The sequence below is a fragment of the Canis lupus genome, chromosome 36 (assembly GCF_011100685.1).
Source record: "Canis lupus familiaris isolate Mischka breed German Shepherd chromosome 36, alternate assembly UU_Cfam_GSD_1.0, whole genome shotgun sequence".
In the NCBI taxonomy this organism is placed as follows: domain Eukaryota; kingdom Metazoa; phylum Chordata; class Mammalia; order Carnivora; family Canidae; genus Canis; species Canis lupus.
Window position 1 is genome coordinate 17,451,106 of NC_049257.1, and position 24,603 is coordinate 17,475,708.

The 24,603-nt window shown below is 37.5% G+C and overlaps 1 protein-coding gene across 8 annotated transcripts in view; it reads left to right on the plus strand.

Moving 5' to 3' along the window:
• RAPGEF4 (Rap guanine nucleotide exchange factor 4) overlaps window positions 1-24,603 on the plus strand; it is a 282,834-nt gene that overhangs the window by 101,158 nt on the left and 157,073 nt on the right. For 2 of the 8 annotated variants that reach the window (XM_038584857.1, XM_038584861.1), the window contains exon 1: window positions 9,355-9,584. The exons of the other annotated variants lie outside the window; for them this stretch is intronic. The gene's annotated coding sequence lies outside the window, so the exon portion shown is untranslated. Of the gene's footprint in view, window positions 1-9,354; window positions 9,585-24,603 lie in introns of those variants that run through there. 8 annotated transcript variants of the gene reach the window in all.

The window sequence follows — 24,603 nt, forward strand, 5'->3', positions numbered from 1 at the left end:
ACCTGTACCCACATACTGACCCTTTGACCTCACCTGGGTTTGTAACTCTCCTCATTCCCCATATGGGTTAGAGGGAGATGGGGATGCTAGGAAGGATCTTAGAGATACAAATATCTGGAATATGCTCTTGATGTCTAAAATAAAACTCTACCTCTGTTTAAAGAACACAAAAGAAGAGTTCTTTTCCTCTTGTTTGACATAGAAAACAAAAGGACTCTAAACATTGTGACTTGTAAAAGTTGGTGTGTTTTTTGCATTAGTAAAGGATTTTATTGTATTTTTTAAGTTGCAAAGTAAAAATATCAATAATACTATTAAAAATCCAAACCATATACAAAAGATATGAGGTAAAAAGAAATGAAAGTCCTTTCTACTTCCACTATGGAGGGCTATTCACTATTAACACTTCTATTTGGATATTTCCCAGACATTCTCCTATGCACATATTAATGCATTTAACATATATGCCTATCATTTTGCCTTAAAAATGGAATTATACTGTAAATACAATTATGCCAACTACTTTTTTTGTACTTAAATGTCTTTCGTAGATATTCTGCTGCGAGAATACTTATAGATCACAACAAGGTATGTGTTCATTAAAAACAGCTGGACTTGTTTGTATAATTATGTAGACATAATAAATCACATATAAAAGCAGTAACTCTGTAGGCAGTGTCAAACTATAACATACTTCATCTTTCTATTTCAGGGATGTTAGTGAGACTTAGCCATTCCCTAGGCAGTGTGGTGTTACTTGCCCTGAACTTCTTCATAACCTGGTTCCCAGAATGAAGATAACCTTAAAGTAACTCTCTATTAGCTATTCTGATAAATAAATAAATATATACTCAGTGTCAATAAGCTAATATGTAACACTTCCAGATTTTATATTTAGATATATGCATTTTTAAATTTTGCTTAATGCTTACGCAGTGCTCATCATGTGTCAGGCACAATTCTAAACACATTTCAAATTTAAACTCATTTGATTCTTATAACGACTGTATGAAATAGGTACCATTATCCCATTTTAGTGTCTTTGTGATTTTTCTATCTAAACAATTATGTTATCTGCAGAAAATGGGAGTCTTATTTCTTTCTCTCTAACCTTTATGCCTGTTATTGGTCTTTCCTGCTTTGTTGTACCGGTTAGGACCTCCAGCACCAGGTGAATAGAATTGGTGAGAGTAGACATCCTTTTCTTGTTACTGGTCTTGGAGAAAAGCATTCAATATAGCACCATTAAATAAGATTATAACAGCAGATTGAGGAAATAACCCTTCCCATTTTTTAATTTTCTGAGAGTTTTGATCATGAATTGGTATTGAATTTTGTCAGATGCTTTTCTGAGCATATTGAAATTCTATATGGTTTTTCTCTTTTATTCTGGTAATACATCTATTATAATAATTGATTTTTAAATGTTAAAACTGAGCTACATTCCTAAGATAAACCCTCCTTGGTCATGATGTAAAACAGGATGATTATCTTAAAAAAAAAAAAGATTTTATTTATTTGACACAGAGAGAGAAAGCACAAACAGGGGGAGTGGCAGGGAGAGGGAGCCTGAAGGAGGACTTGATCCCAGGACCCTAGGATCATAACCTGAGATGAAGGCAAATGCTTAACTGACTGAGCCACCCAGGCGCCCCAGAATGATTATCTTTGTATATTATGAGATTTTATTTGGTAATATTTGTTAAGGAATTTTTCTATCTATATTCACAGATACTGAGCTGTAATTTCCTTTTCTCATAGTATCTTTGTCAGATTTGGTGTCAGAATTATGCTGGCCTCATAAAATGGGTTGAGGAAGCTTCCATCATGCTCCATTTTTTGAAAAAAAGTTTACATAAGATTAATATTATATTTTCCTTAAATGTTTGAAATGATTTGTCTTGGAGTTTTTTTATGGGGAGGATTTTGATAATGCATTCAGTTATTTTAAGAGAGATTGAGCTATTAAAACTTATAAATAATAGTGAAAGGGAATAGAAGGGAAGGGAGAAGAAATGGGTAGGAAATATCAGAAAGGGAGACAGAACATAAAGACTCCTAACTCTGGGAAATGAACTAGAGGTGGTGGAAGGGGAGGAGGGCGGGGAGTGGGGGTGAATGGGTGACGGGCACTGAGGGGGGCACTTGACGGGATGAGCACTGGGTGTTATTCTGTATGTTGGCAAATTGAACACCAATAAAAAATAAATTTATTAAAAAATATTGTTGACAACAATAACAATAAAGTCTTAGTTCTATACTGAAAAAAATAAAATAAAATAAAAACTTATAATTTTATCTTGTGTTGATTTTTGTAAATTCTGTTTTTCAAGAAATTTGTCCATTTTGTGACACCTGGGTGGCTCAGCGGTTGAGCATCCACCTTTGGCTCAGGCCGTGATCCCAGGGTCCTGGGAGTGAGTCCCACATCGGGCTCCCTGCAAGAGGAGGCTGCTTCTCCCTCTGCCTATGCCTCTGCCTCTCTCTCTCTGTCTCTCATGAAATAAATAAAATCTTTAAAAAAAAATGTTTTTCCATTTTATCTAAGTTTCCAGGTTTGTTGACACAAAGTTGTTTATTAGAGTTATTTATTATCCCCTTCAATATATTCAGATTTCTAAAGATTTCTTTTTCGTTCTTGATACTGGTAATTTTTATTCATTCATTTTAATTTTTCTTGATCAGTCTATCTAGGAATTTGTGAAATTTGTTGATCTTGTAAAGAACGAACTTTTGGTTTTCTTTTTTTCCCTCTATTGTTTCTGTTTTCTTTTTCATTGATCTATGTTCTTTTTTAAAAGGTTTTATTTATTTATTCATGAGAGACACACAGAGAAAGGCAGAAACATAGGCGGAGGGAGAAGCAGGCTCCCTCTGGGGAGCCTGATGCAGGACTTGATCCTGGGACCCCAGGATCACGACCTGAGCCAAAGGCAGCTGCTCAACCACTGAGCCAGCCAGGTGTCCCAAAGCTATGCTCTTTTTAAAGAATCATTATTTCCTTCCATTTCCTTCGGATTTAATTTGCTCTTTTGTCTATCTTCTCAGGTAGAAGGAAGCTTGAGTCACTGCTTTTATACCTTTATCCTTTTCTACTATAAACATTTATATCTATAAATTTCCTTCTAATTACTTGACTATGGCACACAAATTTTCATATATTGCATTTTCATTACTCTTTACTTTGAAGTACTTTCCCTTGATTTCTCCTTTGGTTCACAAGTTTTTTAGAAGTGTGTTCTCAATTTCCAAGTATTTGGGGTTTTCTAGTTATTAATTGTTACTATTTTTAGTTTAATTGAATTATGGTCAGAAAACATTTCATAAAATTTCAGTCATTTGTAATTTATTGAGACTGTTTATAGCACACTAAATTGTCTGTATTGGTGAATGTACCATGTACACTTGAAAAGATTGTGTGTTCTGCAGTTGTTGGGTGCAGTGTTCTATAAATGTCAATTAGGTTAGTATGGTTGATAGTAATATTCAGGTCTTCAATGTTCTCACTGGTTATTTTTGTTTTATTCTATTGGTTACTGAGCAAACAGTCTTAAAAATCTCCAGCTATGATTTTGGATTTGTCTATTCAGTAATTCTGTCAATTTTGTTTCAAAATGTTGTATTATTAGATGCATATCCATTTATTATTTTTTACTTCTTTCAGGTGAATTGCCCTTTTATCATTATTAAGTGTCTCTCTTTATGTCTAGTAATACTCTTTGCCTTAAAATCTAGTTCATATAATATTCATATGGTCATTCCAGCTTTCTTATGCTTTCTCTTTTTCCATGCTTTTATTTTCATACTATTTGTTCCATTTATTTAAGGCATATAGAGAACACAAAGTTGAGTTTTAATTTTTTATGCATTCTGGCAATTTCCATTTTTAATTGGAATGTTTAGTCTGTTTACATTTAATATAATTATTTATAAGTTTGGATTTAATTTACCAGATTGCTCTTTCTTTCCCCTTCATCCCATCTACTGCTTTGTTCCTCTCTCTTCCTTTCCTGCCTTATTTTGGATTAATTGAATATTTTTTAGAACTCTGCATTAGTTTGGTCCTTCAGGAAGCAGGTACCAAGATGAAGTTATAAGTGCAAGATAAAGAGGAGAGAGAGCAGGCATCTGACATCTGTGAAAGGAGGGAGCAAGAAAAGAGGAAAGGTTTTTTAAAAAGCCTTCCAACTGCACTATGATTTTGGGAAAGTCTCTGCAAGCCTGATGGAAGATTTTAGTCAAAGATTGCTGATAGTTGAGTGTTGCAATGGGCAAAATCAGCCAAGTGCACATATCCCTGTTGTGTTTACTCATCGGCTAATTGTGAAGAATATAGCTTTGATTCACTCACAGTGGATCCCAAAGGTACTGCCTTTGGATGTTGTCAGCTAGCTAACTGCACTCCTCACAGCTGATTGGCAAGTTTCTTCTAGAAGAGAGATCCAAGTGAGGCACCTTCATGGCTGCCATAAATTCTGTTTTCATTTTTCTATTGGCTTTTTAATTGGCTCTCTTTGCATTAGTTTTTAGTGGTTGCTGTAGAGATTACCATACATATTTTTAGCTTTTCACATTCTACTTAGAGGTTATATTGTACTGCTTCATGTCAAGCATTGGAACATTGCGACAGCATAGTTTCATTTACCGGCCGGCCTGTCCATCCTTTGCGCTGTTGTTGTCATGTATTTATGTTACGTCTATTTAAGTTATAAGCTCTACAATATAGTGTTGTAATTAAAAAATAATAATTGTATTTTAAAGAGTTTCAAAGGAGTGTGTGTGTTTCATACTTACTCACATGTTTACCATTTACCATTTTCAGTGATCTTCGTTCCTTTCTGTAGACACAAATAACCATTTGTGGAATTTATTTTTGTCCCATAGAATTTTCTTCAACCTTTCAAGTAGTGTAGATCTGCTGGCAATTAACTCTTTTGGGTTTTGTTTCTCTGAAAATGTCTTCATTTAGCATTCATTGCCTAAGAATATGTTTGCCAGATATAGAATTCTAGCTTGACCGTTATTGCTTCTTTTGGCATTATAAAGATGTCATTCTTCTGTGGCCTAGCCTACATTACTTTTGATGAAAAATTAGTATAGTTTTATCCTGTATATAATATGCCACTTTCCCCTGGTTGCTTTTAAGATTTTCTCTTTGTCTTTGAATTTTAGCTGTCTGAATATGTGCCCTGGCATGGATTTATATTTTGTTTTGTTTTTATTTATCCTGTTTGGGGTTTGCAGAGATTTAAAATTTTTTAAATTTATATCTCTGTTTTTACCAAATTTTGGCAAATTTGGATTATTATTTTTTCAATTTTTTTTCTTGCTCATTCTCTCTTCATTTATTGGTCTACGATTTCAATTACACATGTGTTAGATATACTATTATATCCCACTGGACCCTGAGGCTTTGTTCATTCTTAAAGTTCTTTTCTCTCTTATGCAAATTGGATAATTTATATTGTTCTATCTAAAAGTTCACCAATAGCTTTTTATTATTATTTTCTAATCTACCATTACATCCAGTGAATTTTCTTTTTAGATTTTTTGTTTAGCTTTAGAATTTCCAATTGGCTCTTTTTTAAAATAATTTCTCCTTCTCTGCTGAAATTGCTTTTATATCCTTTAGCATAGTTATAATAATTGCTTTAAAAATCTGTGTCTGCTGAATCCAGTATCTGCATCATGTCAAAGTGGGTCTCTATGGATTATCTTTTCATTCATTCATTCATTCATTTATTTATTTATTTATTTATTTATTTATTTATTTATTTATTTATTTATTTATTTATGATAGTCACACAGAGAGAGAGAGAGAGGCAGAGACACAGGCAGAGGGAGAAGCAGGCTCCATGCACGGGGAGCCCCACGTGGGATTCGATCCCGGGTCTCCAGGATCGCGCCCTGGGCCAAAGGCAGGCGCCAAACCGCTGCGCCACCCAAAGATCCCGGATTATCTTTTCTTTTGAGGGTCAGTTTTCCTGTTTCTTTGCATATCTAGTAATTTTGGAATGTACTTTGGATATTGTGAGTGGCTTGTTATAGAGATTCCAAATTGATTTCTGTTTTAGTAGGCAGTTAATTTAACAGAAGTCAAATTCCAACTTTGTCTTCCCTGTGATGGACAGTAGTAGAAATCTGTTTAGTTCTTGTCATCTTAGCTGGACTAGTCGAAGTCTTCTCTATATATGTATAGTATTGGGAGCAGTCAGTGATTTGCTCAGATTATATGTACTGAATCTGAGGCTTCCTCTCTGTGGCTATCTTCTTTCTGGGGTTTCCTCCCAAAATTTATAGCTGTTGTCATCTCTAATTTCTCAGCTAGTAAGATGGCAGAGATCTAGCCACCATGTGGAACTGACTGATTGGGTCTCCTCTTAGATAAGAAGCTATAAAACATGACTAATTTATCAAGAGCTGTTCTTCCAAGTGGTCCTCTCTGTCCATCCCCCACCACCACCCCGTTAGCTCTTGCCTGCTCTTGGCCACTCTCTAGGGTCTTCACTTAGCTATTGTTTTAAATATTTTATCCAGAGTTCATGATTATTATCTGTGAGAAGGTTGGTCTAATATGAATCACTTTTATGACCAAAAGCAGAAGTCTTGGGACGTCTGGGTGGTTCAGTGATTGAGCGTCCACCTTTGGCTCAGGGTGCGATCCTGCTCCCAGGATCGAATCCCCCATTGGGCTCCCTGCGAGGAGCCTGCTTCTCCCTCTTCCTGTGTCTCTGCCTCTCTCTGTGTGTCTCTCATGAATAAGTAAATAAAATCTTAGGAAGAGCAAAAGCAGAAGTCTATTATCCCACTTTATGGATGAGTTTGGAAGACACATTACACTAAGTTAGAGTATCATACCCAAGGTTATATAGTTAGTAAGTGATAGGACTGTGATTTGAATACAGGCAGTTTGGTTCCAGAGTCTTAGGATTTCTTGCAAGGGTAGACTTTAATGGTAGGGATTTTCAGGACAATGGCAGGAAGTATAGGAAATACTCTTGGACTTGTGGGGCCTTAATGATGTTAATTCCTCATGTACTAGGCCATTCTCAAGATCTCATTACTCACTGGATACTTCTCATGTCTTTGAGTATTTACATTATTTTATGTACAAGTTTACATGTTATATTAAAGGATTATGTTGTTCTTGGTTGATTGCAAAGTAGATCTTTAGTTATGAGAAATCTCTTATTTTCAGAGTCTTGTGATATGCTCCTTGGGCCATCTTACTTAGAAACTGGTGAAGTTTATCATGTGGTTCTTTTAGTGATTAAAATAAAGAGAATTTTTGGAGGAAAGTATATCAACAGTAATATAATGAATGTATGGAAATTATTTATTGAAACTCAGGACCACAATTATGAGGTAGTTGGCCTTTAAAAATGTAAATACTATATGTTGGCAAATCAAATTCCAATAAAAGAATATACAAAAAAATGTAAATCTAAGATTAATTTAGCTGATGCAAACCATAGACCTTGGAAGCATAACAGTAGGACCAAGCTTGAGTATAATTGTTTTAGAGTTTCTGCTCCTTCCTGATTGTTTGCCTTTTCCTCCTCTGGCCTAAGTCAGTTTCAGTTAGCATTCATGAAATGATTCATTTCATCTTATTTCCCTAACCCTTGATTTTATCTTCACTTTGCACTTTTGAGTCTGGCTTGCTTCGTGTTGATTTCACTGCAGTTTGTAAACTGATTTGTGGTGAAATCTTATTCATGAATGTTCCTTTCAAATGAAAGGAAAAGGCCTATGTATTTGCTTTTGAAATTCTCTCCCATCCCACACCAGTGCTCGGATACCATACTCAAGCTGACTGGCCGTAAAGAGCAGAGGTTCAATACTTGATTGATTGATGGTTCTGAGTCCCAGCCAGTCAGTTCTGGGAAGGTGGGCTTATCTTCTGAGTTTAATAAAAGTAAGTCCTTGAAGGCCATGATAAAGATTTTGGCTTTTATCCTAAGAATAACCGGAAGCGATGCACAGTTTTAAGCAGTGGAATGACAGGCCCAGATTTAAATTTTTAAAGTAATTACTCTGGATGTTTGTGGAGCAGTTCAGTATAACCGAGTTCTAGAGTGTAGAAATTAATATAAGTGATTAAAGTTTCACCCAGGGATATAATTTAGAGGAACTGATACCCCAGATAGTCTTCAAGCAGAACTCCCAAGTTTATTTTTCTCAACCGCAATTTTGAAGAATGTTGAGTAGCAGAAAGTTAGAGATTGATTTTTTTTCTTTTTTGGACCAAGGGCCTGAAATGTATTTTGCATTTCTGAAAAGAGACATTTTATTTTTATAATGAAAAATTAAAGCAATGCAAATATCAAGGAATTAGGGAATTGAATATCAAAAAGCTACTAAAAATGGCAAGTCTATATTTTATGCCTTTGTGGAAATGGGTGTTATAATTTATTAACTTTAAAAAGCGAAATTAAAGATGTAACATACGTGTTTATAATTATGAAAACAACCATGTTTTCTTGTAACAAAAACACAAAAATAAAGATGAAACTTGTTATACATTATTATCCACCAAATTCTGTTGCTTAACAGCTGTGAAAAAGTTATGCCGCTTAAAATGAGAAAACAAACCTAATATTATTTCAGGAAGCATTAAAATCTGGGCTAAAAGCGTTGAGATGCTAAGAGAGCAAAATTTTCGAAATTAAAAACTTTCATATGAAAATGTACTCTGACGTGTTTCTTCTTCCCAAACATTTGTGGAGATTGAGAAAATTCTAAATGTGTCTTAAAGCAAGGAATTGAAAACTCCTGAATTAAATAGTCTTTGGCTCCTGCTTCAGCTGCTATTTATTGACAAGTTATAACAAGGTTAATGATGATTGTATGTAACTTGCTAAATTATAGCACTCATACTCCTCCTTAAAATTAACATTAAATGATACATATGTAAAACAAACATGGGTGGAAAAAGAAAGAGATTTCTCAGAAAAAAAAAGTCAGCAAAAGGTGTACTGTACCACAGGCAATAAAGTGGGGTATCAAGTTATTCTGGTTTTTTTGTAAACAGTGTCAATTCTGTATTCTGGGCTAAAAAAACTGGAAAATGACAGCTCTCCCTCATATTTCCTGAGGTCATTTGTACCATTTGAAAGATAAATCATAAATAGACCTTTGAACTAAGACAGTCTCCCTGGACCTATCCTTTTGCGACTGACTTCTAGTCTCAATGGGATATTGAAGGGGAGGCTCAATAGAATAAACAGTGGAATCCTTGTCCGGGAATGACTGCCTGGCAATTGTTTCATGGAAAACAGGGAGGGGTGGGGGACAACAACCCTGCTCTGTTCACTGGCTCTTTAATTTAGATTACCAATGATAAAGCCGGGGCTACGGCTAAAGAAAGGTAGGATGCATACGCAGAAACATTAGTGCTAATATGCAGCAGAAAGACAAGATAAATCAGCCCAGCTCTCATACATCACTGAGGGAGAAGCCGATTGCAACTTGACCATGTGCCTGAGTAGTCCCATCAGTGAGAAGAACAGAACATGGATTAAAAAAAACTAGAATGTACCCTTAGGGCTCCTGCCGTGCTGGACCTGGGAGAAGTGTCTGGTGTAAGTTTCAGCTTGTTTTATCCACGTATTTACCAGTGTGTTCCCACGCAGGGAGCTTGTTTCTCTTTCTGTGTATTCATGAAAGCTTCAAGCATGTTTATTTACAGTCGTAGACTTCATTTTGTACGGATGTAATATCAACCTAATAAAGTTCTTAACAGAAGGACAGTTTAGCCCAGTGTTTATCCAGGAGAAAGAAAAACATGAAAAAGTGATGGTTATCCTTACTGTCTATAGGAAGGAAGCCTGTGGGTGAGTTTTGTTTTGTTTTGTTTTGTTTTTTGTTTTGTGGGGAGATGAAGGTTAGAGAGGTGGATTTTAAAGTAAAAGCTCAGTTCTTTTGCCATTCACCTAAAAAAAAAAAAAAAAAAAAATGTATTGGTTACCCAGCATTTCGTTCCTCCTGTGGTCTTTTGTTTTGAAAAACTGTGTTTGAATATGTAAGCCAGACTGCTCGAAACGCATTATATTTTATGACTGGGATGTTTGTATTGTTTCATATCTGTTATTAGACAAAATAATCATAAAGGGTGTTTTCTATGGACCTTTTTATATTCCAAAATTAAATACAGATGGTAATTTCCAGCAGTTTTAAAAATTTGTCAATTATTTAATTTAGCATCACTTAAGCATCTGCACAGGGAGAAAGCTGAGATGGTACAGAAGCTGAATAAGCATTGATTGCTCGTCTGAATTGCATCTTTAAAGTTTTTGCCTCAAATCTCTGATTTCACAGTTTATTTTTACCAAATTAGATTATCATATTTCATTATCAAGACTGCAAATGGGTGGAACTCTCTCCGATATCCTACATTTCCCGTTAAAACGGCACATAAGGCGCCTGCTGATTGTTACTCTGAGGGAAAGTCTCACGCCGGCTCCCCGAGAAGATGGCTTAAATAATGCATGGGTAAGAGTGAAGCAAGATGGGATTTATGGCCCAGACACCGAGTTCGGGCTTTTGTTCAGAGGAAAGACTACAGAAGTGTGAGCGTATAACATACACTCTGAGGCTCCAGGGGAAGGGCGTAGCTGAATGAAATGAGTGGCCACATGGTGCTGTCCACATGTTACTCAAAACAAGCCTTCAAACCGTCCACTGAGCCTGAAGTGTGGTTTGAGGAGGGGAGGTCAGGGCAACTTGAAGTGTCCGTTGCGAACAGAATCCCCTGACTGAAAATTCCGTGGGATAGACACAGGAAGTGAGTGTTCTGTAGGGGGCAGGGTGGCCCCAGGGAGAATGGATGTGTGACTGAGGAAAAGCAGCATGACAGTCTTGTCAGGGAAGAATAAACCTGGACCAAACTGCAGCATTCTATATATTATGTCTTCCATCTTGTCCTAATTAGAGGAATATGTCTGCTGAATCCTAATCGCTTTAATTGTTGATAGAGCAGGCATGCGATTTGCTATAAATACACATGAGCATTCATTTCTGAAATAATGGCTGTTGCCAAATATATTAGACCGACAGGAGTGCTGGACTAGGGAAGGCTGTGCTGAATAGTTGAGTTTTGGAGGTAATGGACCAGTTGAGAATCATTGCACAGCTGGGCCAGCAGCTGCACCCAGTGCTCTGTCAAGTTTGGCCTCCAATTTCCTTGAACTTGTCCTTGTTTGCCAAAATGATGAACATAGCAAGAGCTTGTTTCAAATGAGCCGGCTGCAAGGAAAAAAGACCCTTTCCAATGAGTCTTTGTCAAGGTATGTAGTCAACAGCAGTGGCCAAATGAGGTATTGATTAGGGAATGGGAAGTTTGAATAGTCATAAAGATAAAAACCAAAGGCAAAGTGCTAGAAGGAAGTGAGCTGGCACAAGACCAGAGACATTAAAAGGCTGTGTTGGGTCATCACTGTCCTAACTAAAGGACATATGGAAAAATCCCATAATAATATCCAGCAATAATTATCTTGTAGTTAGGAAAAAATAAATCGGCCCATGGGTTGGAAGGCAGCCCAGTAATCTCAATGTCTTTTTTTTTCCCTAACATTGTATTGTTCTGATATTCCTTGGGACCAGGTCAAGAGGAAGTGTTGTAGAGAGCGTTTTATAATAAGAAGCATCCAGTGACTAAACAATGCGATTAGTGGCAAGCCAAAATAAGAGTAGCAAGGACTCTCCTTCTATGTCTTGGTCCTGGCTTGAGCAAATATTTATTTAGCACACACTGTATATCCAGCATGTTCTAGATACATACGCTAACCAAGTAGATTATAAACTCTTTGAGAGTAGACGAGTGGATTATACTTCTCTTGTATGAATCCCATTTCTTGAAAACCGTTGCCTTGATATGGTAATAATTGCAAGTCCGACTACTTCCTTAACTTTGAAGAGATTAAATATCAAATCTTTGCTATGCAAATGCTTTATTTTCCTGTTTCAACAAAGATGGCTCTCTTCTCTTCAGATATGAGAGCTAGTGACTTGAGCATTTACAAGATAGGTGATTTGGGACAAAATGCTTAACCTCTGGGAGAGTGTTTCATCGTGTGTGAAATGAAGAAAGCAATACTCATCCTGCAGGGCTGTGCCTAGTGCAGAGGCGGTGCTTTCCTCCTTCACAAGCTATAAGCAGGAAAAGTCACCGTATGGAATGAATGCGTGCTGGGCATGGAGGTGGGCTTGGGGAGAGAATAGGAGTGAAGCAGGAAAGCTGGCGAGGATTCTGTAACAGAACCTTTGGTGAGAATATGACCCAAAGCAGGATGGTACGAGCAGAAACAAAGAAAAAGGATGATCTGAAATATGTTTTAAAGGGAAAATTGACAGAATGTGGCAGCTGATTATATTAAAGTAGAGTGAAGAAGAATATTATAAAGAAGAAATAACCATGGTGCTGAGGGGAAGGATTATGGGTTTGTGACAATGACAAGGTCGGGGTATGTGTGTGTGCATGTGTGTGTGTGATATTTGTTTGTTCTTCAAATCCCAAAAAGCTGAAACAATACGGTTCTTCAGGGACTTAGAAACCAAGAGAACATAAGAAGAGAGAAGAGGAAATTGGAGTGCCTAGTTAACTTATGTAAAGGGAAAGAAAAAAATCAATAATAAACCAATAATATAGGACTGTTGCTGACAATAGAGTGAGAATTCAAAGGAATTGCTTAAAATGGCAAATCTATGTTTGGAGTTTTTCCCAGACAAGACCCACAATCATCAAATAATAAGGCTCTTCTGCAATCTTGGAACTTATTTAAGTTTTCCTGAGTTAAAAAAAAAATGCCACCAAGAGGATACAAATAGTGTCAGGGTTGGGAAGAAAAAGAGCATGAGGAATGGAAATTCTCAAAATAGCTTGGTTCTAAAGAGGAGATGGAAGCCAAAAGATAGCTGGTTGACCTTTCAGAACTTAACCATTCATTATGACTTGTCAGAAAGTTGACAACTGTTATTCCTTAAATAATTTGTTGTGATTTTTCAGGAAACTCAAGCAAGAATCAAAACTATGCCAAAGCACTGACTGGCAAATAGGTGGTGGTCCAAATGTTCATTTGCAAATCCGTTATCAGAACAATGTTGTAAACATCTTTCAGTTACTTTTCAAAAGTCTATGTGACTCATCCTATAGTAGAAGTCACGTACATTTGCAATGAAAAATTGATAGCAAAAAAGACTTTATGTTAATAATTAAAACACAAGCAATACCATAAGAATGGAAAATGTTTTGAATGCCAGTACTTGGAGAAGTGCAGCTTAATTACAAGATGATATGGGATGTGGCTACTTTAAAATTTATGTCCACTTTCACTGGCTTTAAGAGACTTTGATTTCTTTAATTTTGAAATGTAGGGATTTCCTTGTCCTCGTTTCATGAACTTTACCTTCAATAATACGGTGCCATGACCAGGATTGTTTTCACTCTTTGAAAAAGGAAAGGGAATGAGAAGGAGATAAAAAGGAGGAGAAGGAAAGCAGGATGTACCTAAGGTAGCTGGGACAAAAGTTAAAGAAAGAGGAGAAAGAGCAGGTTTGAAGAATGAGTGAGAAAGATATGGCATGAATGGCATGAAGGGAAGTTAAGGGAGTTCTCACATGGAAAAGAGGAGTGTGTGTGATGCGCTTGTTGCTCTTAAGGAGTAAAAAATAGGGGAGACCACTGAGCCTACTGGCTTGCTGGATCAGCCACCAGAGAGTGCTTAAGACTCAGGTTCTTTTTTGAGTAGGCGATGCCGTTCATGTGACTGGTACAACTGAGGAGAGGAACTTTGATCCCCTTAAACTTCCCCTTTTAACCCCCTCTTCTTGTCACTGCTTTCTTTATTCGTGGGGGTACCATGGCCTATCATGTCAGCCACCCTCTTGCCAATATTGTCAGTTCTCCCATTCATCCATTCAATAGAGAATATTGAGTGATTTCTGTTTGTCAGGCATTGTATTAGATACTTAGAAATGAACAAAACACATCTGTGCCAGCCCTTGGTGCCTACCAGGTGAAGTAAATACTATCCCTTCATCAGTACAGTTGTGTGCTTTCTCCTGCCTACAATCAGACTGCTAAGCCCTGCTTAAGAAAAATCATACCACTGTCCAGATTGATGCTGTGACAAATTTATGACCTCCAATCTCAATTGGACCCCTCAGTATATCTCAGTGATCCTTATATGTTTTCCTAATACATTCCTGACATTCTTCCCAACACCTTTTTTGAAGATTTTTCAACTTTTCTCCTGTTTTTTGACCAAACCACGTCAGGAGATAGCCTTGCATCTCAGCATGTAGGATTTCAGCTTCCTGCCACCAGATCAATTACCTGCATATCCCAAATGCAGCCAATTGCCTTGAGGATAGTTCAGCATGGTGAAAGTCAAAATCTGACACCAGGGCAGCCTGGGTGGCTCAGCGATTTAGTGCTGCCTTCAGCCAGGGGCATGATCCTGGAGAGCCGGGGGCATGATCCTGGAGACCCGGGATCAAGTCCCACGTCGGGCTCCCTGCATGGAGCCTGCTTCTCCCTCTGCCTGTGTCTCTGCCTCTCTCTCTCTTTCTCTCTCTCTCAGGAATAAATAAATAAAATCTTTAAAAAAAAAAAATCTGACACCAGAAAGCCTTGGAAGATGATGGAGGTCTCTACTTAAAAGTTTCTTGAGGAGTCAGCCAAGACCAAAAGGAGGACTAATCCCGGAACACATAGCTAGATTTCCTAAAAATTGTTTTTATATATCTTTCTTTCCGAAGTCTGGCTTTTCATGGCAGCTGTCAATTTATAGATGCTCCCTGACTTAAGGTGGTTCAACTTAACAGTTTTGTGACTTTATAATGATGTGACAACAATATGCATTTGGTAGAAACCAGACCTTGAATTTTGAATTTTGAATTGTTTCCTAGGCTAGGGATATGTGGCACCATACTCTTTTTTGATGCTGGGCTCCCAATTGCCATGTGGTCACAAGGGTAAATAACCAATACACTTAGAACCATTCTGTGTTTCACTTTCAGCATAGTAGTCAATAAACTATATGAGATATTCAACACCTTATTACAAGATAGGGTTTGTATTTGATGATTTTGCCGAACTGTAGGCTAATGTAGTGTTCTGAGCATGGTTAGGATAGGCTAGGCTAAGCTATGATGTTCAGCAGTAGGTTAGGTGTATTAAATGCATTTTTGACTTACAATATTTTTGACTTCCAGTGGGTTTATTAAGGTGTAACCCCATCATAAGCCAAGAAAGATATATATCCTCTCTCTCTGTCCTCCTCTGCTGCCTCCTACGCTTCTCCCACATTAATTCCCCTCATCTTACTCCTGACTGTCTGATTTCATTCCTTCATAGGTAGAACAGACTAGTCTATCTTCGTTTCCTCCCACCCCTAACCTCAGTCAGCACAAGTCCTAGATAGTTCAGCAAACAAATGATCCTTTTTCTGAGTGAGAGCAAGGCATTGCAAATATTGGTGATTTAATACATACATATTTTTAAATTGTCCATTTGTGTTCATGCACTTCACCTTTCCCCAGGTTAAAATAAGAGGTTTTCCCTCTTCTGATTTCTCCACCTGTATTCTGTACCTCATTCACCTCCATCTTTTGGGGGTGTTTGTTTTATGTACACTTTGCTCTATTTCCTATACCTTTCACCTTTTTATCTCTACTAGCTCCTTCTCATCAGAGTGCCTAGAGATGCTAGTTCTTCCCATCTTAAAAAAAAAATAAGGCACATCAAAATCTTCATCTTTCCTCTGTACTCTTTCATCTGTTCTCCTTTTTCTCCCCTTTTATAACTACACTTCTCAAAGGGCTTGTCTACATTCGTTGGGTCCTTCCTTCCCACTCCTCAACCCACCATGGTTTAAGTCCTACCCCAGCCAATTCTATCCCCTCTAGCTAAAGGCATCCAACTGCCTATTTGTTCTGAATGTGAAGAGGATTCTTAGTCCTTAATCTTTCTATAGCATTTGACTTTGTAAATCACCATTTTCTCTGAAATATAGTTTTCCTGTGTCTTCTTTGTGCTCTCCTATGTCTTGGTCTCTGTGGGTTGATCTTTCTTTACATACTAGTAAAATATAGATAATATTCAGGGGTTCTGTTCATTTCTGACTTTGGGAGGAGTAGGGTGGGAGTTCCATCCATTCCCAAGCCTTCTGTTAATATTTACATGCTATGGACTTCTATGCTTGTATCACACCAGCTCTCACCTCAGGAAGCAAGATGCAGGTTCCTGCTTGGAGATCTCCTCCAAACTAAGGATTTAACCCAGAATGGGGCATTTGGGAGATAGGCCTCTTTCTCTGACCCACAGCAATAATTTGCTAAATGATTCTTCTCTCCCAAAACACTTCCCTCAAAGATATCCCACCACCATCTATTCTGTTATATTGATCTCCTCTGGGGCTGAAACACTAACTCTGAAATCTTCTTATGTTCTTTCTTACTCTTTAGTTTACAAATAAACTTGATCTAATCTGTCCCTTTAATTAAACCAAAGTGTTGGAACTCAAAAGCCTTTTTTGTCCCCAGACTGGTTGTTAAAATAAAAAGTGCTTTAACTTTCTGTGCTTTGGATTTTAAAAAAATTTACTTAGGCACTCAGTTGGCTTCTTTGTTTCCTTCAGGTCTTTTTGTGTCCTTGAAGTAATTGAGTGATCCTGAAGCAATGCATGGGGTCAGCAGGGCAAAATGAGACATAAACTCTTTAATATTTTAACCTACACTGGAAAATAGAAGATAAATGAGTTGGATTTACTTATAATCCGAGTTCTTATCCAAGAGAAAAGACTTTTGAGCCTAAACATGAAGGTCCATGAAAGTACTCTTTTATTAAATAGATTCCTCATTCTCTGAAATTGTACCTGTATCACTTTATAACCAGAAATGATTGGAAGATTCTAATTTTCAGCACTTTGTGAGTAAATGGATTTACAAGCAAGGACATGGCTATGTGTTGGGTCTTTATAATAAACGATGGTGAAAGAGAGAACTAAATCTATTGGCCTAGTCCAGTTTCACCCTGATCAAATGGGCACAGACTAATGTTCATCCAGGCCAATCTATAAAGGCAAAAGGGTAAACATTTAAGAAATTGTTTTGAACCTTTGATCTTTACATTTTGGAAAAGTTTCATGTGACTTGGAAGAAGTCCAGTGACTTAGAACAGAAAAATTACTTTTTACATTGCTTATTTAACATTTAAAGCTATTTTGTTGAAGAATATAGGATATATTCGAAATTTCATGAAAAAAGAAAGTGGAATACCTTTCATAAATTCACATCATGTCGCACCTAAGTTAATCCAAATTTCAATTGTTAATCAGTGACCAAGAAACTGGGGAAGGTGGGACATGCTTCAGTTGTTGGGCTTTTATCATCCAGGCATGCAATTGCATTTTGAACAGATTGGAATCAAATGAACAGATTACTGGACCACCTAACAAAACGAGCATCCCAGTAATCAATGTCTGAAATAATAAAAGCATGAATTAAATGTTTTTTAATCAATATTATTCAATGATAATGCTTAACTGAAAGAAAGACCTTTGCTTCAAGGTTCATTTGCAATCCTCACAGAACTCTAAATTTGTTTTGACATTCCAGTGCTTCTGGAAAATATGAGTCCTGTATTTCATTTTGTGGAATTAGAGCAGACTACATAATAACATGCTCTTACATAACACAGACCATCTCTACATTTTCATTCTAAGTTTTAAAAAGAGAACTGTGGAGGGGCGCCTAGGTGGCTCAGTCGGTTAAGTCTCTGACTTGGTTCTCGGCTCAGGTCGTGATCCCCTGGGTGGTGAGATCAAGCCCCGCCTCAGGTTCTGTGCTCAACAGGGAATCTGCTTGAGGATCCTCTCTCTCTGCCCTTCCCCTCTATCTCTGTTTCTAAAATAAATAAATAAATCTTTAAAACTGGAAAGCAAACAAAAAGAAAAATGCAGAGGGTCAGGTAGAAGGGGAAGGAACCTTTGGGTGCAGGGGAGGAGAGAGCCAGGTGTCGAATTCTCTTTGGTTCATTGTGCTCTAAATGTATGCCTCTTGCACAGAGATCCAAACATTGCATTGCAGGCAGCTATTTGTCTGAAGCTGACCCTCCCTGTTAATTTAGAGGACAGAATCATACATAGTTCAGCTTCACTATAACAAAGTATAAGTTCTATAGTTTTTCCTAATCTAAAAGGAGAATATAGAAAGGTCTTTGGACTCTTAAAAAAAAAAAACTAGCTAAATTCTTAAATTCAGTGTTGGAGCAAATACACATTTCTATTAAGTCACATTTGGAGCACTGCAGAAGAAAAGGTCTGTGGATGTGGTCTTCCCAAAAATACTAGTGTCAGGGCAGATTTGTCAGCATCCTCAGCTCATTCTGCAGTGGAGTGACATGTGGAGCAACTTGTCTCCACCACTTATTTCCAGCAAAATTTAGCAAGGTTGCAAAGTGAGTCCTGTGGTAATCAGGCCATTCTAGGCCTCTGGTAAGGCCGACAGTTCTTCCAGAGAGCTGAACAATGCTGTAATCATTCACGTGTGTCATTTTGCCGTTAGAATTAACTGTGATCTTCCAAAGGAGTTTCTGATATTCGTTCAGATATTGGAGGGTAGGTGGCTGGAAACCAATTTTGACAAATCCATACAACAGTTGAGAGCTGGTCTGAAGTTGGAATAAGACAGGGGCTACCTTACACTGTCCCCGATCAACTATAGTTCACAGCATCAAACTAAGCTTTTTTAAAATTTTTAATTTTTTTAAAGATTTTATTTCTTTGAGAGAGAGCATGTGAGAGTGCATAGGCAGGGGGATGTGGGGAGAGAGGGAGAAGCAACTCCCTGCCGAGCTGGGATCTGGGACCCCAATGTGGGGCTTGATCCCAGGACCCCCGGGATCATGACCTGAGCCCAAAGCAGACACCTAACCAAATGAGCCACCCAGGTGCCCCCAAATTAAGATTTTTAATTTATTTTGTCACTTTTGAGACATAACAAACATTGCAGGGATCCCTGGGTGGCGCAGCAGTTTGGCGCCTGCCTTTGGCCCGGGGCGTGATCCTGGAGAGCTGGGATCGAGTCCCACGTCGGGCTCCCGCTGCATGGAGCCTGCTTCTCCCTCTGCCTGTGTCTCTGCCTCTCTCTCTCTCCCTCTCTCTCTCTCTCTCTCTGTGTGACTATCATAAATAAATAAAATTAAAAAAAAAAAACATTGCATTCCCCAGCTAATAGTATTAGCCAACTAATTTCTTTCAGAGGTGAGAAGTTATAGAAGAATAATTTGTTCTTTGAGATGTTCCTCAGTCCTAGAGGAACTGGCTTAGAGGGACTGACACTTTACCCCACGTCCCTTTAAGTTATTCATGTGCTTGTTTCCATGCGTGCAGTCAGTTCCATTGACTCCTATTGTGTACCAGGCATTATTCTAGGCACAATCTTTAGAGCAGTGAGCAAGACAGATTTATGATGATGGCAAAGTGTTTACCCAAGAAAGCCTCCTCAAAGGGCACTTTTATTAGCACAAGAGATCAGTATCATCACTTTATATTGTCCATGGCTTATGTGGAAAAGGAAAATTTTCTTTGCCTAAGTCACAGGAGGTTTTAGATCCTTTGTTTATAAAATCCCAGGAATGCCTCTTAACCTTAGCCTACACAAGGACATTTAAGTGACACAACCCAGGTCTCATCTTTGAACTCTTTAACATGAATGACTCTTGAAAGAGCTTAAAGTAGGCTACATGACGGAAGGAGAGCTCCTCAGATAATTTTTTCTAAAAGCAGAGGCATCTACTTTTGAGCCAACTGAATGTCATGACTCCTAAGTTTTTGCACACTTTAGGAAGGCTTGACTTCCTGCAAAGTGTTAGCCAAAAGAGGAAACACAAAGAAAAACACCCGGTCAAGGGCCTGGCATCTTGTAGGTGCTTAGAAAGCGTTTGTGGTACAGAATTTAAAGCCAGCCAAAATCTTAATCAGAAGCCAAAGGCGGGGTTAAAAAACAAAACTGGCTTTCTTCCCCACTAAGTGAATCTCTAGAATGATTCATTTCCTTTTCTGTAAAGTGTAAATACTAATTTTCACCTCATGGGATTTTTAGGGGGCAAATAAGATAACTCGGGAAAGCTCTTCATAAACAGATTCTATTCATATAGAAAGTTTATGATGGAAAAAAGAACAAGCTTGAGGCCTTGATAAATTCTTCTGTATTGTATTCTTGTTGAATAGCAACAAATTAAAAAACAAACAGCTAATATGTATTATTTTGAGCCCCTCCAATGAAAATATTAGAAATCAATCTTTTTGTTAAAAGTTCTTTCCCTTTGGGTAATTCTAAACCTATATGTTTTGAGGAAAATAGTAGAAAACAAAGGAAGCCAACACCTTGAATAGAGTTAATGCAAGATTTTGTCTATTGAAAATCACGCAAATTTGGTTTCTGATACTTAGATATCTTCACCCATGTTGCTGTGTGGGGCATATAGAATGGGCAGTGTATTCAAAACAACTTGATTCAATATTCAGGTTGTTAGTTCAGTTGCTAGGCCATTTGGTCCCTCATTGTGCTTGGTGATTTTTATTAAGTTGAACCATATAAAATTCCACATATTCAACACTTTGAGCCTACAAAAATGACAATTACATATATTAAAAAAATTTACTTAGACACTCAGTTGGCTTCTTTGTTTCCTTTTTAAGCCAACCAGCTTTTTAAGCCAACTGGATGGCCTATATGGTTCAGAAATGAACACTATATTTCTGTTACTGAATGGGGGATTCTTTTGTTTTTATGTATTCAGTCAGATACACACACACACATCAAGAGGGCAGGGATTGTGTCTGATGTCTAAACGGAACTCGGGAATTTTGAGCTCAGACAATGTAAAATATGAAAAGAATGCATAAAATGTCTTTTCACGTGAGCTGCAGGTACCATTTCTGACACCCTTCATGGAGACAATGCAATGCAAATGATAGGTGCTTAGTAGTTGGGTAGTTTAGGGAAAGGTGAACTCCTCACTCCCAGGGAATGTTCAGCTCAAAATAGGAGCCATCCTGGCAACTGTGGTACCATGAGTATGCTGCAGCACCCCAGAGTCACCTCCTCATTCCTGTTCCCACTTCCTTCCTCCTAACCCCACTGTGATGTCTCTGCTGCTTTTGCCTACAGCTTACCCAATTAAAGGGATTTAAGGTAACTGCTGCACTGCTTCTTAAGCCTTTTTTATGGTATCCCATAGAAAGGCAGCCCATAGCAGAAATGCATTTCACATGTGACCCTGTATACAATGCTGTGTTACAAATGTATGTAGCTGATATATCTCTATCTATATCCTGTACACGTTACCAAGCCGGTTTCCAGTTTTGAGAAGCTATCCATCATGTCTCTTTTGAAATGAGAGTCCAATTAAACTTTTGGAGACTTAAAGCTTCATGGGAGAAAGAAAAAAAAAATGCCAGCTCAATATTTAAGCTTTTTATCCCTCTTAAGCAGCTGTGGCCTGTATCGGTTTATGTCAGGATTTGTTTTCCTAGTCCTGTTTTTGAGAGGCCACAACCTTGCAGATGAGCCCCAAGATGGGGCTGTGGCTTCAGTAACAAAGTTCTGAAACCCATATAATTAATTCTAGATGGCAATGGCTCATTTCATTTGCTGTGGAATGTTTTAGAATGACCAGGAATATCTCCAGCAACCTGCTTCTGTATGCATGGATATAGCCAGGTGAGGTTATTTACCTTTATGCCTGTTTCTTACTCCTGAAATGAATTTATGATTTTATCCTATCTATAAATTGAGATTTAAGTTTATAAAAATCCTATGTAAAGCTATCTAACTGAATGTGTGCTATACTAAAGATTAAGCTATTCTATTCAGATGAGCAGTTTGGGAAAATTCAGAACTTTTGAAATGTTTTGAAAAGAGCTATAGCACCATTAGCTCAACTTAAAATTTGGTATAGAACTTGTTCATTTATTTCTATTAGAATTAAAGAAGATAAACAACACTTGCCTAACTCAGGGTTCAGATAACTTACTTAAATGTGGCTTGACCAGTGGCCCACTGCTTTAATTTTTTTTTATTTTTTTTTATTTTTTTTCATCTCACTGCTTTGAATTCACAGAAAGTCACATATTTTCTAAGAGGAGGAAGAAAAGAGACAGTTACTTCTTTCCATATGGCTCTGTCATTATCAAACTAGGCTTTCATATCTGAAACCCTGCTAATTTGCAGGAATGAGAGACATGAATAAGACTTTTCTTATTTGGGTGACTTTAGAATGGATTCAGAATGTTGCTTAAAAGGGGAACTTGTGAATTCACTTGCCTTCCATTTGCCCTGGTTTTTGAGGTGTAGAGGCTCTTGCCAGAATGTTTTGATGGGTATTGGCATGCTGTCTGCTGGTAAGAGAGCTGACTCAAGTGAAATGTGGCAATCATAGGAAATTTCTTTTCATGAACTCAGAGAAATACCTCACAGAGTTCAGGGTTAGATGGAGTGTAGTGGAGGGCAAGGCACAAAATCTAGATGATTTATCTCAGCTTCTGACCCATTTTATATCCTTGAGCAAATCACTTAACTCTTCTGTGCCTGGGCTGGGCTTTCATGTGTAAAATAGAAATAAGATCTCCATTTCCTAGATCTCATTTGAAGGGATATTATATACCTTTTGACAAAAGGAGGAAATGAATTACTTTTGGCACTGAAGGAAATTCTAAAGGAGAGTTGCCACAATATTTTGAGGTGATACCATTATTGAGATAAGCAAATGACCATCCAAGGCAAATATATATTAAAACTAGGATAAGCCCTTCGGATTAAAAAAAAAAACATTCATTGAGAAATTACTATATTGCACACACTTTCCCATGTACTCTTCTATGGTTGTTTAATCCTCCCAGTAGTGCTGGGTGGCAGTTGGCTACTGTTCTATTTGTGGTTTTATGAATAAAGACACTGAGGCTTAGAGAAGTTAACCAACCTGTTTGAGCCACATAGCAAGGCAGTAGCAGAGCCCAGGAGCAAGCCTTCTGGATCCTTCTCCTGGTACACTACCTGCCTTTGAAGTGATATTAAAAGACAACAGAACCAAAATAAAATAAGTCTAAAATGCAATTTCTGAGAAAACTGGGTAATTAAAATACCTGTATTTAGTTTTTAAATTGTATCTCAGTTTCCACATTTTTTGTCTTTCTCTCCTAGAGTCAACTATTTCTCTTTAAAAAGAAGTGTAGATAATCAAATTGTTTCATCTTTCTTATTTCTACCAAATACATTTGTTGATTATTGATAGTTTTTACTGGTACTTTTGGTCCCTGTTAATAAAACTCTTCAGAGACATATATGTGCAATACTTTCATTATTTTTTTTTTTTTAAGTATATGGTTGGACTGGCTTCTGGTGAGTAATCTTAGCATCGTTATGCCTGTCTTTATAATTTACAACTTTTAGGTTAAGGAACTTTTTAAGCCAACTGGATGGCCTACCAGTTTCCAAACCCTGGTTTATATTTTTATGATGTTTGGGCCACCCGGGTGACTCAGTGGTTTAGTGCCGCCATCAGCCCAGGGACTGATCCTGGAGACCCAGGATTAAGTCCCATGTCGGGCTCCCTGCATGGAGCCTGCTTCTCCCTCTGCTTGTATCTCTGCCTCTCTCTCTCTCTCCTTCTCTCTGTGTGTGTGTGTCTCTCATGAATAAATAAATAAAATCTTTAAAAAATATTTTTATGATGTTTGACTTAATACTTATGTATGTTCTGTTGAAATCATACTGTGCTGCACAAGCATATAAAAGCTGTTGTTCACCAAATGTGCCCTCCCTTTACCATGAGTTAGATATGTTTTTGAAATCTTGTCCAAGACAGTGAAAAGCTGAGCAAATCCTTGCTTTTCTTTCCAGCTTCCCAAGCAGCAGTGGTGTTGCAAACCCCATCTCACTTAGGCTCTCTTTGTCTATGAACAGTTCAGACTGACTGGAACACATTTATTGAATGCCCATTACTTGGGTGCATTAGTCAAATGCAATTGATTGTTATAATACACCACCAGCTCAGGGGAAGTAATGGGGCTCTTTAATTGAAGATGCTACTTTAGAGGACAGAGTGTAAATCATTGAGTACAAAATCCAATGATTTTTTTCACAGTAAATACAATGTGTCTATGATTGCATCCTCAATATAGCCAGACAAAAGAGGGATGGCTGATATCAAGACTAGGCCTTAGGAGATCCCTAAGAACCCTCTCTAAGATTCATCCTATTTTCATCTTGTCTTGAAATACTCTCGTTTCCTACTGAAACCTTGGTTCAGAGGGGCGCTACTATGTATGTATATACATGCACATTTAAGACTCAATTAAAATATAAGAGAATTTATTAGAGAATACTTGGGAAGCCAAGGCATCTCATTCATCTTCCATTCATTACAATCTTGGCACAGTCTTGGGACTGTATTTTGTAGAAAATATCAAAGCAGCTCCAAGTCTTTCCTCCTTGACCCTTCAGTTGCTACCTTTCCTTCTTAATCCAACAATTGCACAGAATCAATTAGCACAAACTAAAGATATATACAAATGCAGCAATTTAAATAAAGATTTT